Source organism: Lactuca serriola, chromosome 7, assembly GCF_051521515.1.
Source record: "Lactuca serriola cultivar US96UC23 chromosome 7, Lser_US96UC23_V15, whole genome shotgun sequence".
Taxonomy (NCBI): domain Eukaryota; kingdom Viridiplantae; phylum Streptophyta; class Magnoliopsida; order Asterales; family Asteraceae; genus Lactuca; species Lactuca serriola.
Window position 1 is genome coordinate 483,003 of NC_136414.1, and position 15,634 is coordinate 498,636.

Genomic DNA, 15,634 nt, shown 5'->3' on the forward strand with positions numbered 1-15,634 from the left:
GACTTGCGCTGACAGGTGCGAATGGATCGACATGGCTAAGGACTTCACTCTTCGGCCAGCGTACTCCTTCCGACTAAGGGCATCGGCTACGACGTTTGCCTTTCCCGGATGATAGCGAATCTCACATTCGTTGTCGTTGAGCAATTCGACCCAACGTCGTTGTCTCATGTTTAACTCTTTCTGGTCGAAGATGTGTTGGAGGCTCTTGTGGTCTGTAAAGACAGTGCACTTGGTACCGTAAAGGTAGTGCCTCCAGATTTTAAGAGCGAAGACCACTGCTCCAAGTTCTAAGTCATGAGTGGTGTAATTGACCTCATGCGTTTTCAGTTGTCGTGGGGCATATGCAATCACCTTTCCCCTCTGCATTAGCACACAGCCCAGCCCTTGCTTCGAAGCGTCGCAATACACCACAAAGTCTTCGGTCCCTTCCGGAAGAGAAAGGATGGGTGCACTGCAAAGGGCTTGTTTCAAAGTCTGAAATGCAGCATCTTGCTTTTCTCCCCAGTTGTAGGTCACACCTTTCTGGGTTAAAGCGGTAAGAGGCTTCGCGATGCTGGAGAAATTCTGGATGAACCTTCGATAATAACCAGCAGACCTAGAAACTGGCGAATCTCGGTTGGCGTGGTTGGTGCAGACCAGTTTTCGATAGCCTTGATCTTTGAGGGGTCCACGTGGATTCCTTCCTTGCTGACCATGTGACCGAGGAAGTCCACCTTTCTAATCCAAAACTCACATTTTGAGAATTTTGCATAAAGTCTCTCAGTTCGCAACGTCTCTAAGACTTGTCTCAGGTGTTGACTATGTTCCTCTTTATTCTTTGAATAAATGAGTATATCGTCTATGAATACTATCACAAATTTGTCTAAGAATGGACGACATACCCGATTCATTAGATCCATGAATACGGACAGGGCATTGGTTAGTCCGAACGGCATCACTACGAACTCATAATGTCCGTATCTCGTTCGGAAGGCCGTCTTGGGAACATCACTCTCTAGGACTCGCAGCTGGTGATATCCCGACCTTAGATCGATCTTGGAGAAGTAGTTGGCTCCTTGGAGTTGATCGAATAAGTCGTCGATTCGGGGCAGGGGGTATCGGTTCTTGATGGTAAGTTTTTTGAGTTCTCGGTAGTCGATGCACATCCTAAACGATCCATCTTTCTTTTTCATGAACAACACGGGTGCTCCCCATGGCGAGAAGCTCGACCTGATGAATCCTTTTCCAAGTAGTTCATTTAGTTGGCTGGAAAGCTCCTGCATCTCTGCCGGGGCTAACCGATAGGGTGCTTTGGCTACTGGGGTAGCTCCGGGGATTAGATCGATTCTGAATTCGACTTGTCTTGCGGGTGGTATTCCTGGAAGGTCCTCGGGAAACACGTCGGGGAAATCGCATATGTCGGGCACATCCTTGATGTCTCGGACTTCGCGTTTCACGTCTACAACATGCGCTAAAATGCGTGACTTTTGAGCTTGGATACTTGAGATGATACTAAGAGTGGTACTAGGTTTGTCGCCCAAGACAAGGAAGGTTTCGCCGGTTGGCAGATTAAGGCGAACGACCTTATCGTAACATAAAATGTCCGCATGATGTGAACTCAGCCAATCCATGCCAATGATGACATCGAAACTCTTAATCGAGACTGGCATGAGGTTGATTTGAAAGAGATTATCGTTTAGAGTTAGGGTGCAATTTAAATATATCTCCTTAGTGCCTTCGGTTTTCCCGTTGGCCATTTCTACTATGAACGGTTCACTTAATGATTGTGGTATTGGTTTTAGCATGCTTTTAAAGTCGTGACTCACAAAACTCCTTTCCGCTCCACTATCAAACAAAATGCATGCATACGAGTTATCAAGAAGAAACGTACCCGTAACAACAGTGGGGTTCGCAATGGCTTCATCTTGTCCCATTGCGAAAACTCGGCCTCTTCCGCCGGTATTCCTGTTGTTTGTCTTCGGGCAGTCCTTGTGGTAGTGCCCTGTGTCTCCGCACTCAAAGCAAGCGCGGCTTACTCCGGTATTAGCAGTGGGGGCGGATTGTTGGGTTGGCTCCTTGCAATAGCGGGCTGTATGACCCTTCTTATTGCACCTGGTGCATTAAAGGTCACGGCAGAGACCATGGTGGTGGAAGTTGCACTGGTTACATTTCGGTAGTTTTCCATTGTATGAACTTGTGGGGGCAGTGTTGGTAGGTACAGTAATAGCGTGGGTCGCTATCACTTGTTGTTTCTTGGGGTTCTCCTTGAGGGTTTGTCCCATCCTCTTGTTCCAAGGCTTACTCTGGCCCTGAGCCTCCCTAGGTGGATTTGCGGCTGCTGTAATGGTACTTTGTTTCACTCCGTGGTCGATGAGTCGTTGCGTTAGGCGTTTAGCGCTGTTGTAGGTGATAGGGTTGGAAGCTAGAACATGCCCTTGAATCTGGGGTGACAACCCTCAAATGTACCTTTCGACCTTCTTTGATTCTGGGTTGACTATGGTAGGGCACAAAGCAGCGAGATCGTTGAACCTAGCTATGTAGGCGACTAGATCAGACCCAACCATTTTCAAATTCCAGAGCTCCTGCTCAAGCTTTTGCACTTCACCCCTTGGGCAGTATTCTTCCAGTAGTAGTACCTTCAGTTCTTCCCAACTCATGGCGTTAGCGACAGTGAGCGTCACTGAGTTCACATGGCTTTTCCACCAAGTGAGGGCTCGATCTATGAAGGTGCAAGCAACGAACTTAACCTTGCTTGTTTCTTGGCACGAGCAGATCTCGAAGACCGTTTCGGTCTTTTCGAACCATTGCATTAGTGCAATGACTCCTCCACTGCCATTAAAAGTCTTTGGCTTCGAGTTGGAGAACTCCTTGTAAGTACACTCCCTTACATGGCCCTGGCCGGTGCCACGATTGGGATGATTCGTGCTGCTTCCTGTACCTCCATTTGCATTGGAGTTTATTTGAGAGAGGGCTGCTGCTACTGCTGCTGTGATAGCAGCCTAGACCATTGCCGGATCATAAGTTAGTGGTGGAGGTGGTGGTGGGGTTGCGTTGGTACGTGCTGATCTACGAGGAGGCATTGCGCTGTCAAAAGAAAAAAAAAATGAGATATTATAAGTTTCGGTGGTTGCGAGTTGAATGATATTGAGTTAACTATCTTAAATAGATTAAGAATTTGGTTTGGCCAACACTTGGTTTTGAGCTTGATTCATTAATAATGATTGAATGGATGTACTTCTGAATTGCATGGACTACACATAATTAAAACGAGAAAGAGATATGCCTTATATATATTAAACATATAGTTGTGTTACATCAGAGTTTAGACAAAACTTTTTGACCTTTCTAAAGGTCTCTGATTACAGAAAGTTTTAAAGAAAAATAATATTCTTATCCAAAGTCCTAATTTATAACAAAATTTGAAATCCTGGCAGGCACTATTTGCGACGTAGGTTGCGCTTGGAGCTTGACTCCGCATCTGATTGCTTCGATTCCATTAGACACCGATCAAAAGCGGCTTGTTGCTCCCTTAACTCGGCTAGGGCTGCAATCATCTGTGCCTAAAATGCGTCAGACTGGAGTTGAGCATTGTCTTGTATCTTGTCCAGCCTACGGATGTTAGAAGTGTGAACCTGCACTTCCACGTTGACATCCCGAAGTCGGCTTGCTTGAACCCCGGACTGATAGGACTGATTGGCTAACTTACCCACCATTACCGGGAGTGCTCGATCAGCCGAACCTCCACCGCGGACATCATAAAAGTCCCGAAACATGCCGTAGGGAGGGCGTATGCCTTGTTGTTGGCTCCAATGATGGAGGTGACTTCCCCAGACGGGAGTGGGTCCTTGGAAGTTCCTCACATGGATAGGAGGTTGAATGGGTGGTGGATCGATCACTTCCGGCTCCGAGTCAGTACCGGAGTCATCACCCAATTCTATGGGTTCCTCGTCCTCTTCGGGATCATCTTCGATCCATCCTCTGTTGCCTTGGTTGGGAAAGTAGGGGTCATTGGGGTAGTGAAATCCAGCCATTTGACTGTACGAGAAATAGGGTTATAAGAATTGAATAAAGTTGAAACATGCAAAACATGTAAGTTAAATTAGTTTAGATAGCAAATACTCCTATAGTATTTAAATTCTTGTGTTTGACTCTAGTAATGGTTTGGTAAGTTTTAAAATTTGTTGTCCACTGCAGACACTCCTCGGCACACGTTAGTCGGCTCTCGGACAAATATAGTTGATCAGGCTATATCCTTCCCAATTCCGATTTCGTGTCCCAAGGCGTACCTGTACTGCACAACTTATTTATAATACTTCTAAAATGGTATGATGTGAAACTGTTATTAGTACGAAATGAATGCATGCTTACCTTACAAAAACTAAATAAATTTAATTTCAAAAGTATGACTCTTCTCAGAGTGTTTTTGCCCATATGAGTTTATAGTTGTATACCAAAAATGGTTTTGATATACTTAATTCACTATAAACGGTGCTCTGATACCAATCTATCACACCCCTAAACCAGAACGGCGGAAACGTTCGGGGGCGGAGGACGTCATATTCAGTATCATAACAGTTCATAGAAAGGAAAGTACACACCACCATACATATATAAAGGTTTTAAAAATGTTTACATCATTGTATTCATTACATGTTCAAAAGATAAAATGCATAAACATCTTTCAAAAGAAGGAAATAATGCCAGCGCGTTATTCACCAAAAGTTGATTTCCAAACCTGCTTAACGATTCCCTGAGAATACAAGTTATTTCAAAGAAAGAGTGTCAACAATTAAGTTGGTGAGTTCATAAGTGATTTAGAAACATTGAATGCCATTCCAAAATGAGTGTATATATTTTGCAAGAAAATACCATATTTCCTTATAAAAGTGTGAGATGCATGAAAATGTTGGTATTGAAAAACATAGATAGTTGAACCAAGAAAATCCCTTATTTTCCTAATAGTTGTTTGTTTAATGTCCAAGACTAACATTTTGAAGCAATCCACATGCTTTAGAAGAGTTTTAAACATAGATTTAAATAATAAACCTATTTGAAGATTTCAGTTTGTTAGATAATGAATAACTGTAGTAGCTACTTATTCATTATTCAAAAGTACTATAATAGTTGTATATCCGATGAGTTTTATAACCATACCGAACATAATATGCCTATAGCGACGATCTTCAGGCGTCGTAGCGTTATGACAAACTGTCACCCCAAAAGACGGACTGTAGCTAAAAGTCAGGGTGCGGGATCATGACTTCCCGTATAGATCTATATACATTTGACACGTTCTCCGAACGGGAGACTCTGGTTATAGACAGGACTTGTAGCGATACCTTTTATCTAAAAGGCAGTGTTTGAAGATATACACGTCTCATGGATTCTCAACTAAATCTGTATTAAAGTGATAGTTTTGTATGCAAAGTTTATCCTTTTTCACAATGTTTGACCAACATAAATCACAAGTTTTTAGAATATATGAAACGGTTTAACAACAAAAGATGCTTTGGTGTTACTAAATACTTTGTATAAATCTATTGCATGCAAAGTATAACAAGAGTTTTCGCATAATAGAACTAAATCACAAGTGATTCATTTGATAGAAACGAGTAAAGGAGATTTTTATGAAATACATGATAATAACGGTATGTTTACTTGTATTCCTCCCCTAAAAGAGTATAAAAGCATTTAAAATGTATTTAAAGAGTGTTCGAAGGGGGATATGAACTCACTTGATAGTTTGAAGATAGCGAGATGGAAAACCGGACAGAGTTTCGCCTCGGGAAACAGACTTTTCTCGGGATTCTCGGGAATCTCGGGAGTAAAATTGACCCTCGGGACTTGAGCAAAAGTGACTAGGGCTTCGGGTTTGAACGGGCACGGAAATCGAGGCAAGATTGTGAGAGAAAGGAGAGAATTGAGCATTTTTTCGGAAAGCCTCGCATTCTATTTATAAGGGGGTCTGAGAAGCCTCGTACACGGGGCGTACGCTCGTACGCAGCGCGTACGCGTACGTCATGCATTACCGAAGCCTCGACTGCCTCGGCTTCGGATAGGACGGTGGGTCGGATGGGACGGCGGGTCGGACGGGTCGGTCGGACGGGTCGGTTGCCTCGCATAGGGCGACGTGGACGATCCGAGGCCAAGGCCCTCGGGTACGCAGGGCGTACAGGGGTACGCGGCGTGTACCTCGGATGAGGACGCTGACTCCTCTTCGGATAATACTTGATTTTTGAATTAAATAAATATATAGTTTATTTAATAAACTTCAAAAATTCATATCTTCTTGATACGAACTCCGTTTTCGATGGGCTTTATATCCAAACGTAGGTGAGAATACGATCTACAACTTTCGTTTAGACTCCGTTGGCAAATTCCGAAATTATTTTTATTATTTATTTTATAACTCATCGTGTTTAAGGAATTTCTTCAAAAATTCATAACTTCTTTATCTGACGTCGGTTTTTGCCAGACTTTTTACCGCTGAAATACCATTGTCGAGACCTTCGATTCTCGTTTAGGTCATTCCGGCCAAAAGTCGTTCGATCTCCGATTCGAGTTTTTAGCTGTCTGCTGCTAAGCCGAACTTGGAAAAAAAATCTAAATTTCAATATACGAAGCCGGATTTGAGCATTCTCTTTAAGTATGATCCCGGTTTAATGATATTACACATAGTAGGAATTTAAATAGATACTTTTTGGGGCATTTTATTCTCAAGGTAAATTTTATTACCCCAAGATGGTTACAATACTTGAATTTTTAGGTCAATACAAAGAGTTGAAATATCAGGTTGTTACACTAGCATACAATGCTAAACTCGCACTATCAGGCATAACCTAAACAGGCCATCCTACTGTTGTCTACTCAATTCTAGCATGCAACTTTTCACACACTGAAGCACATAAAGCAGGCACATAAGGCATCACTCCTAGATTCTTAGTCCTATTCTAGCATGTTGTTCTACTGAAACTGGTAAGCATAACATAAGCTTGTATGGGTACTTTGGGGAATACTTACTTGAGCTTGGCCGGTCGCGCACATCACACACTTCGTTCTTTCTTAGAACCCTTTACTAGCCTTTTAGAAAAAAATACTTTTTCCAAAATCTTTTAATCCCTCGATTTGAGTTCAAACACCCCCGAAGGTGTGTTCGAATCCATCAATCCAGGGCTCTAATACCAACTTGTAACGTCCCAAAACTACGAGCCAAAAATTTCATTTTTAAAACATGTACTTAGCAAAAGATTTAGGAATAATTCATTCAACAATCATTTCATTTCACAAAAGATGTTGCATGTCGAAAAAACATTTTCATAATCATAAAAGTGTGAGAGTACAATTTCCCAGGAAGATATGATAATGCGGAATACAAGCAGGTTTGTGTGATGTACCGCTACCGTGCCAGCTCCTTCCCCTTCGAAGAAGAGGTACATGAAACCAAAACTGAAAACTGTAAGCACGAAGCTTAGTGAGTTCCCCCATAATACCTCATACCATGCAAGCATACAATGTATAGCTAGGAGATACGGGCCTCGCCCACACTCATGAAGATACGGGCCTTGCCCACACTCCGCTAGCCGGGAGATACGGGCCTCACCCACACTCCACTATATGGGAGATACGGGCCTCGCCCACACTCCACTCTGGGAGAGATACGGGCCTCGCCCACACTCAGCCGCTAACCCATAATATACAAGTATCACACAGACAACGAGTATAGAAAACTCTATCATACTGGAATATATCATAATCAACTCAACCAAGAGATACGGGCTCGCCCCACACTCTAATACTAACATCTCGTCTATACGGGCTGGCCTTGGTGCCTTAGACCCGTTACTACTAGAAGGAAACTCACCTCAAAGTAACTGCCAATCTGTGTGGGAACTGACTGTCTGCTGCTACTGCCGCTCCGGAAATCCTCCGGCTATAATTCCCACAAAACCCTTAGTCAAATACCGCTAACCGACTTCAGGGTAAATTGACCATTTACCCTTAACAAATCAAGAGTCATGTCACAGTCAATTGCCAGTTGACCAGACGCGCCGAGTCCCTTTCCCTTAGTCTGACCATAAATCCGTCTCTACTCGTCGAGTTAGGCGTTGACTCGACGAGTTTTCATTCTATACCCAAGGCCAATAGTCCTTCATCCTACTCGCCGAGTTGTATGAACAACTCACTGAGTTCATCTTCATCCGATGAACACTTTATGCTGTGACTCGCCGATTTGTATGAACAACTCGTCGAGTCTGTTCTTGATCTGAGAAGGTTGCCTTGAACTTGCCGATTCAGGGCATTGACTCGCCGAGTTCCTTCCCGGATGAGTTCAGCTTCCAACTCACTGAATCCACCCAGGACTCACTACTCTACTCGACATAAACGAAAAGGGGGAAAACTCAGGGACTTGCGACCCGACTCGCCGAGTTCAATGAGCGACTCGCCGAGTCTGCCACATGCAAATACTATACACTCGATCTTGTTCGAATCCAGTTCATGCCATTTACAGATCTGGGTTATTAGGGTAGGATTTTCACGTAAAGTTTCCAACTTTACGTGTAGATATGCATAGAATGGGGATTAAAGGAGAAATAAGGGCTAAGAAGGTAGATCTAGGACATTCAAGCAATTTACTCCCATAAAGGTTATAGATCTGAGATTCTGGAGCTCAAACATGACTAGATCTAGTGGATAATCGACCTATTACGAATTCTACTTCATGCACAAGCTTGGAAAGAGGTTCAAGAAGAGCTCAAAAGGTGCTCTAATGGGGTTTTAAGCATACAAACAGAATGGAGCAGAGATATACCTCAGAGAACTCTGAAATAGCACCAAGATATCTGGTCTCCTTCTCCTCTTCTTGATCCACTCTCCTTCTCCCCAAAACTTCAAGGAATCACTCTAATCACTTCAATCTCACAAGAAACGAGTTAGGGCTTGATGTAGGGCGCTCTGAGGGTGAAAGGGGGCGAGCTTGGGCCGCACAAGCTAGCTTAAATAAGGGGCAAACCCTTGGAATTAGGGTTTCATCAGACAGCGGGAACTCGCCGAGTCGCCAACTTAAACATGCTCCGGATCCTGTCTCTACTCGGCGAGTCGGACCTACAACTCGTCGAGTCCAAGGCTAAAAATGAAAAACACTAAGATAAATTTTACGTACCAGGAACTAGGTGCTACAACGTAGGATGTTCTTATAGCTAAAACCCATCAGTGTTATCAAAGCCTTGATTGGTTTCTATTGTATTGATGCCTTGTATGTTTGTTCAAGTTGCAAAATCGATTTTTAGCCCATCTGCCTGACGAACTCGACGAGTACCACAGTGTACTCGGCGAGTAGGCCTCAACTCGGCGAGTACAGTGTGGTACTCGGCAAGTTCGAGTGTCAGATGGAAGTATTTTCGGGATTTCTTGTCGTTTTACTCATAGATACTTGCCTTATCTGTTTTAGATCATTAAAATCCGATTTTATACATATTTACGAGTATATCCTTGATTAAACAAAAGATAATTACCAATTGATTAGATAATAACTTCCTTATATGATTAAAGTTGATTATTTGTATTAATTGGGTAACTTATTTTGCAAGAAATTGAAATTAGGTCAAATATAGATAATGATAAAATTAATTGTTTAATTTATATTATTTGTTATTTGATCCTCGTGTTACGAAAAGTTTCAATTTTTCCCCTTTAGGTTTTATAGTTTAAATTTGAACTCAAAAGTTTGATTTTGAAATATTTAAATTCTAAACCCTAATGTTTTGAAATGTTTCAAAACTTGCCCTCAAGTTTTGGAATTTAAAAGTTAATTAAAAGTTTAATTTAGGAATGTTAAATTCTAAAACCCTAGTATTGTTTTGAAAAGTTCAAATCACACCCTTATGGTTTTATTAATTAATTAAAGTGTATAATTAAAGGAGATTTAGTAAATCCATAAAGTTTTGGTGTATAATTTAATTAAATTAAAAGTATAATTATTAAATTAGACCACCTAGTATTTTAAAAGTGTAAAATACACCCTATACTATATATAACATTAAAAGTCTAACATTATATATATATATATATATATATATATATATATATATATATATATATATATATATATATATATATATATATGTATAAGTAAAAGTCAGTCTTACCGTTAGTAGGCCTCATTCACGAAGCTGGTCTATAAGGGGTGTTTAAGGAAATTGCTTATAAAATGGCAATTGAATGGGTATCCACTCTTACCCACCGCACTCTTGACTAGTGGAGGGTTGTTAGCCGAACGCGTAGGATAGGACAGAAACCTTCCATTATAAGTATAATGAAGTATAAAAGTAGCTAAATGTTTTCATAAAATTCCCAATCTTAGTTACTTTAGGCAAAAGTGAATTGATGCAATTCCATGAAATTACACTTTGTACCCTTGCGAAGACATTAGTGGAGCGTGTGTGGTTAGCCGGCACACTAAATGGTTCTAAGAAAAGGTGGCAAAGGATGACTCAATGTTTGTCATAGTTCGGTGGAGAGTGTGTGGTTAACCGGCACATCGAATAGGTGACCGTAACATATGAAGGCACCATGTAAGTTTGCATGGTTATTCACACCCGCTTTGTGATCCTCGGCATCCCAGTCACAAACTAGAGGGGCATATCGAGATTTAAACATGCCATTGAAATGGTTCAATGAATCTCAAAGGATCTAGGATTTTTCAATACATTTAAGACTTAATCTATTTTTCGTTTTTCATGGTGGAAAATTAGTGAATCGTCATTCACTTACCTTCAAATGTTCAGCAATTAGGGTTACGGCATCCCTCTCCCGAGTTGTGGAATATTGTGTTGGGTCCTAGCCTTAATATATCATTTGGGTGATTTTTTAAGGACTCAATCAATCAACTAACTTGAATTTGTTTTCTCCCGTTTTGTAGATGTCAAAATACGACAACTATGGTCTTCCCAAGTCCCGTGGAACAAGCATTCCACATGAAGATGATATTCCACGATTCGATCGAGGAACCAGAAATCATGCTTCACTTCCTCCTACTCCTCCTGTTGTTCTCCCTAACCCACAAGATCGAAGAATTGAAAGGTTCAATATCACTAAAGCCCTATTGGAAATGAAACATGAAGATAGTAAACCCGTGTGTGCCCACGTTCTAGGAATGAAATCACACATCGATAGGTTGATAATGTTGGGTGCGTCATTCCCAGATAAGTTGGCTGTGAAATGGGTTCTGCAATCACTTCTCGAATCATATAATAAGTACAAAAGAAAGTATTATATGATGGATCATGACACACACCTCATTGACTTAACTTACATGCTCATTGCTGTTGAATCAGAAATGATTTGGCAAAGCAATGGAGCATATTTGTTGGGAAAGTCAACCAACCATGCTTCCAAGGAAGTTCTAGGAGAACCGACCTGCGTTTGCTGCTAAGAGAAAGGGCGTTGGATAGAAGTCTGCCCTAAGAACCTGAAGAGTCCAGAAGATGGGAGAGTCAAAGAGTATGGTTGTGCTTCAGGTAAAATCCACTATCTAACTCCATTAAGTTCATATTCGTTGATTCTTAATACATAATGTGATAAGATTGCATTTGAATGTCTTGCAAGATCAGTGAAAAGAGAGGAAGCTTGATGGAAAAGCATGATGAGTCTAATCACAAAGAAATGGATCTCGATCGCATGGACTTGAAGATTAGATTTTGAGCTTAGAAAGTTATGATAGATTTGTTAGGAATATTTATTACATAGTTTTTCAGTTGATTTTGCATTGTAAGGACAAAATGTTTTCCGATGCTTTATGAATAAAATAAATTTTGATTTGACTCATTTATTTATATATTTATTTCCTTGCAATAAAATCGTTATGAAAAAATTGATGTTTGCATATTTCTACAACGAATGGATGTGATTCTTATTATGATAATTGTGAAATGTCGAGAATTTTCCAAATAAGGAGAGTTTCTCATCGCCCAATTTTCAATTATACCGAAATTTGGAATCACGCAACTTGGTTGCATGATGAATGAGAAATTTCATATTTCGAAATTAGACTAATTCGTTGACAAAGTGTCAAGTGTAGGACTAGGAGATCGAGTACACAAAGTTGTGTGTTGATCAACAAAGTGACAAAGATATTCGTCATGATTTACCAAAGTTTAGTAAATATGATTATACTTATAAGATTAAGTGTAATTCTGAATTGATTGAAAATGTTTAAATCAATAGCAGAACGAATAAGAAGAATCAAGTAGGCAGAAAGATAAAAAGTTTCTCTATTCTAAGAAGAAGGGAGAGTAGCTTTTATTATGTTTTATGATAAGTCTTAATGATTAAGAACCATATCTCAATTGATCCTCTAAGTAAATCTTAGTACAACTGTATGTCTAAGAAGAGGAATTAAGAATTGAAGAAATGTTTAAATCAAGAAGTCAATCATACTTCGTTCCAAAACCAAATCTTAGAGTTAAGATTGTGGCATTGAGTGACAAGTCTTAAGAAGGTTTATAACACTCAACAAATGTGGAATTTGGAAAAGTTTTCTTATTCTTGTACATTTGAAATTGGTAAGTTGTGATTTCTTGGATAAGACAAAGACCAACTAGGACCAATTATGTGAAGTGTTTTGTCTTGATAAAAGCTACACTAACTCTTGAATATTTGTTTGTCAAGAAATGTTTATCGACAAGAGAATCTTATATGTCAAGGAGTCAGTGGGAGTCTTAATGGTCTTGAAAAGTTCATGAACTAATCAAGAATAAACCTTATCGATCATCACCAGCACACGAGTAGAGGTTTACAACCTATCGTGTTGACATTATCTTGTTTCTGTACCGTTCCAATCGAGTTAATTATGCATATGAGTTCTATGAGTTCTCATTTGAGTGCATAAAAGGCAAGGACCTTAATCAATGAAAAGTACATTGATGGGAAAGGGTGAGCTGCTTAACTACTTGGAAGACATGGTGGGCAGCTGTGTTACCATGAGGCAAGAAATCAAGATTAAGAAAGTTCAGTCCATATGAGTTTGAATTTGTCATAAACTTTGGTTTTAACAAATTCACATGGATAGGAACACATACACCATTAAAATCTAAGTGTCATAAGATTCCCTCCTTCATGAAAATGACTGTGAGGAAATGCTTTCACTAATAAAGATTTTAAGAAGATAGTGATTGTGAAATTTTATTCTTGAATTCGATTATGGTTATGGTATCCCTTTCCATGATTCGAATTGTGAGATTTGGCAATTAGTCTTAATTGTTTAGACACACTTATGAGCTATCTAAAGGAAAGGTGTATAAGCTTAGATAAAGGATTATCAAAGCATTAGGTATTAGAAACATGAACTTAAGAAATTCAATAGGTATTGTTTTTCTGAAAGTTAAACTGCTTCTGAATACATGTTAAAGCTAGTGGGAGCATAAGTGTTATGTCTATAATAATCATTTTGATAGTGGGAGCATGAATGTTATGTTTGTATGATTATTAAGGCAAGTATTGCAAGTTAGCAATATTAATTATAGAAAACAAGAGTCATACTTTGCAAAGTCGTAAGGGTTGAATAGTTGTTTTGCTATAATTTAGGGAGAGAATATTATGCTTCATTTCAAATCTAAAGGCTTAGGTTGTGGAATATTAATATTTTTTAGTCAAGGATACATAGTGTGTTCTTAAATTTCGATTATGATTACGGCATTCCTCTTCATATTTCAAATTATGAGAATGTAGCACTTAAAATATTATGGCAGAAGATTGATAAAGTATCAAATCTTTATGTAAGACATTATGCATCGTGTCCCATACGCTTCGGGTACAGGATCAATTGCAAATGCTATAATATTTGACCATTCTAAAAAATTTCCAAATGTCTAGCGCATTTAGAAGGAAAAAGGACAATAATCGTTTTGAATAAGATAATTAAACAACTATCAAAGGACAATCCAAAGTTCACCGATGATTGGTCGCTGGTGAGTAGTTGGAAGTATAGTATTGGATGGACCTTATCAACGTTATTATGAATAGATAAGATTCTATTAATAATGAGTTGTCATATGGAAAATATGGAAACGTTTCCATATTGGGAGTTAGATATTGAGAATCTATGTCTAGATTAGAAACTTTTATGCAAAAGGATGTTCAAAGGAATGTACTTTGAGTGAGAGACATCACATCTAAGGAATTGTATTGTAACAATCTCCGATAGAGGACTTTGTAATATCATTGGCAATAGTCATTGTGACTTTAGTGCAGTGACATTACGAAAGGATCATCGCATAAAATGTTAGAATCTAACATATTCTATAAATGGCAAGAATTTGATATTCTTTCACTTGTGAAAAGGATTGGGAGTTATGGAATGAGTAGGATTGGAAATGTATTCATTTGATCTATTTCACAAAGTAAGAACCATAGTTAAACATTGTGTGCATGCTAAGAGCATGGGACAAGTGTAATAATTCAAGTAAGAAGTTGATTACCCGAAACAACAAATAATGAGTAATCAATATGGTGATAAATAAAAGGTGTTTTATTTATACTCAAAGGATTTGAGGCCATATGGGATTAGTATTGTTCTTGTGTTTCACTTTGCATGTTTTGACTTCCTGAATAATTTAATTGGTTAAGAACAGTCAAATTATTCAAATGGACCACAGTCGTTCATATGTTGGAAGTAGATATGAAAGAAGACTGAGGTGAATTGGTGTGTGGATTGTTTAAAGAGTATTAGACATAAGCAAATGTTTGCTGCAACGTTCATGAGTGCTTATGAATATGATTTGAGCATTGGATTAAACCCACGCTCACTTGGATCACTTCATGGATTTTTATCACGAGTGATTAGTGAGACGATAACATCTTATATTCGTGAAATCGAGATGTGTGAGTTGTATCTTGCGAGTCGGTTGCACATTGATAATATGTAAACGCACTAGTAACTTGGTGTTATAAAACATATTGTTGTGTGTGATTTGGTGAGTAAGTGCAAGCGAGCATTAAGTCAAAGGTTATCCGTTCCTTTTCTCCAAAGTAGGATAAAGCGATATCTGTGGGCCCCTCGATGATTTAGTGATGACACCTAAGCGCTTGGCCAAGCCGGGACTAAATTGATGTATTCAATTGTAGTCTGTTGTCAGTCGTCATAAATCTGAATTCGGGAAACAACACATAGATAGAGAGAATGATTTAGATCCATGTCTCAGTCTATTCAATATCTAGAATGGAGGAATATATGATCCCTTATCTGAAGGACTCGCGTATCTGATAAGATCAGAGTTGACAGCGACTTTAGAAAGCTACGATTATAGATCAGGATCTGAAGTCATACGCGGAATAGTTATTAGACTTATCCAAGTGGGAGACTGTTGGATTAGTGTCTAAGTCCATAACTATTTTGGTATGTACTTGACCCGATGGTGCATGGTCCTTTTGGGTTGCCTTCACCAAAGCAACTTGATAGGATGAATTATGGAGAGAAAGGATTAAATATGATTTATTAATATATTATGAGAATAATATATTAAAGAAGAAATCATATTATTTAATTAATATTAGTCAAGAATTAATAAGAATTAAGTTTGTGGCTAAAAGAGATTAATTAAACTTAAAGGACTGAAATTGTAATTATAAGATAATTGCAATTGGGCTATGGATTACCTTA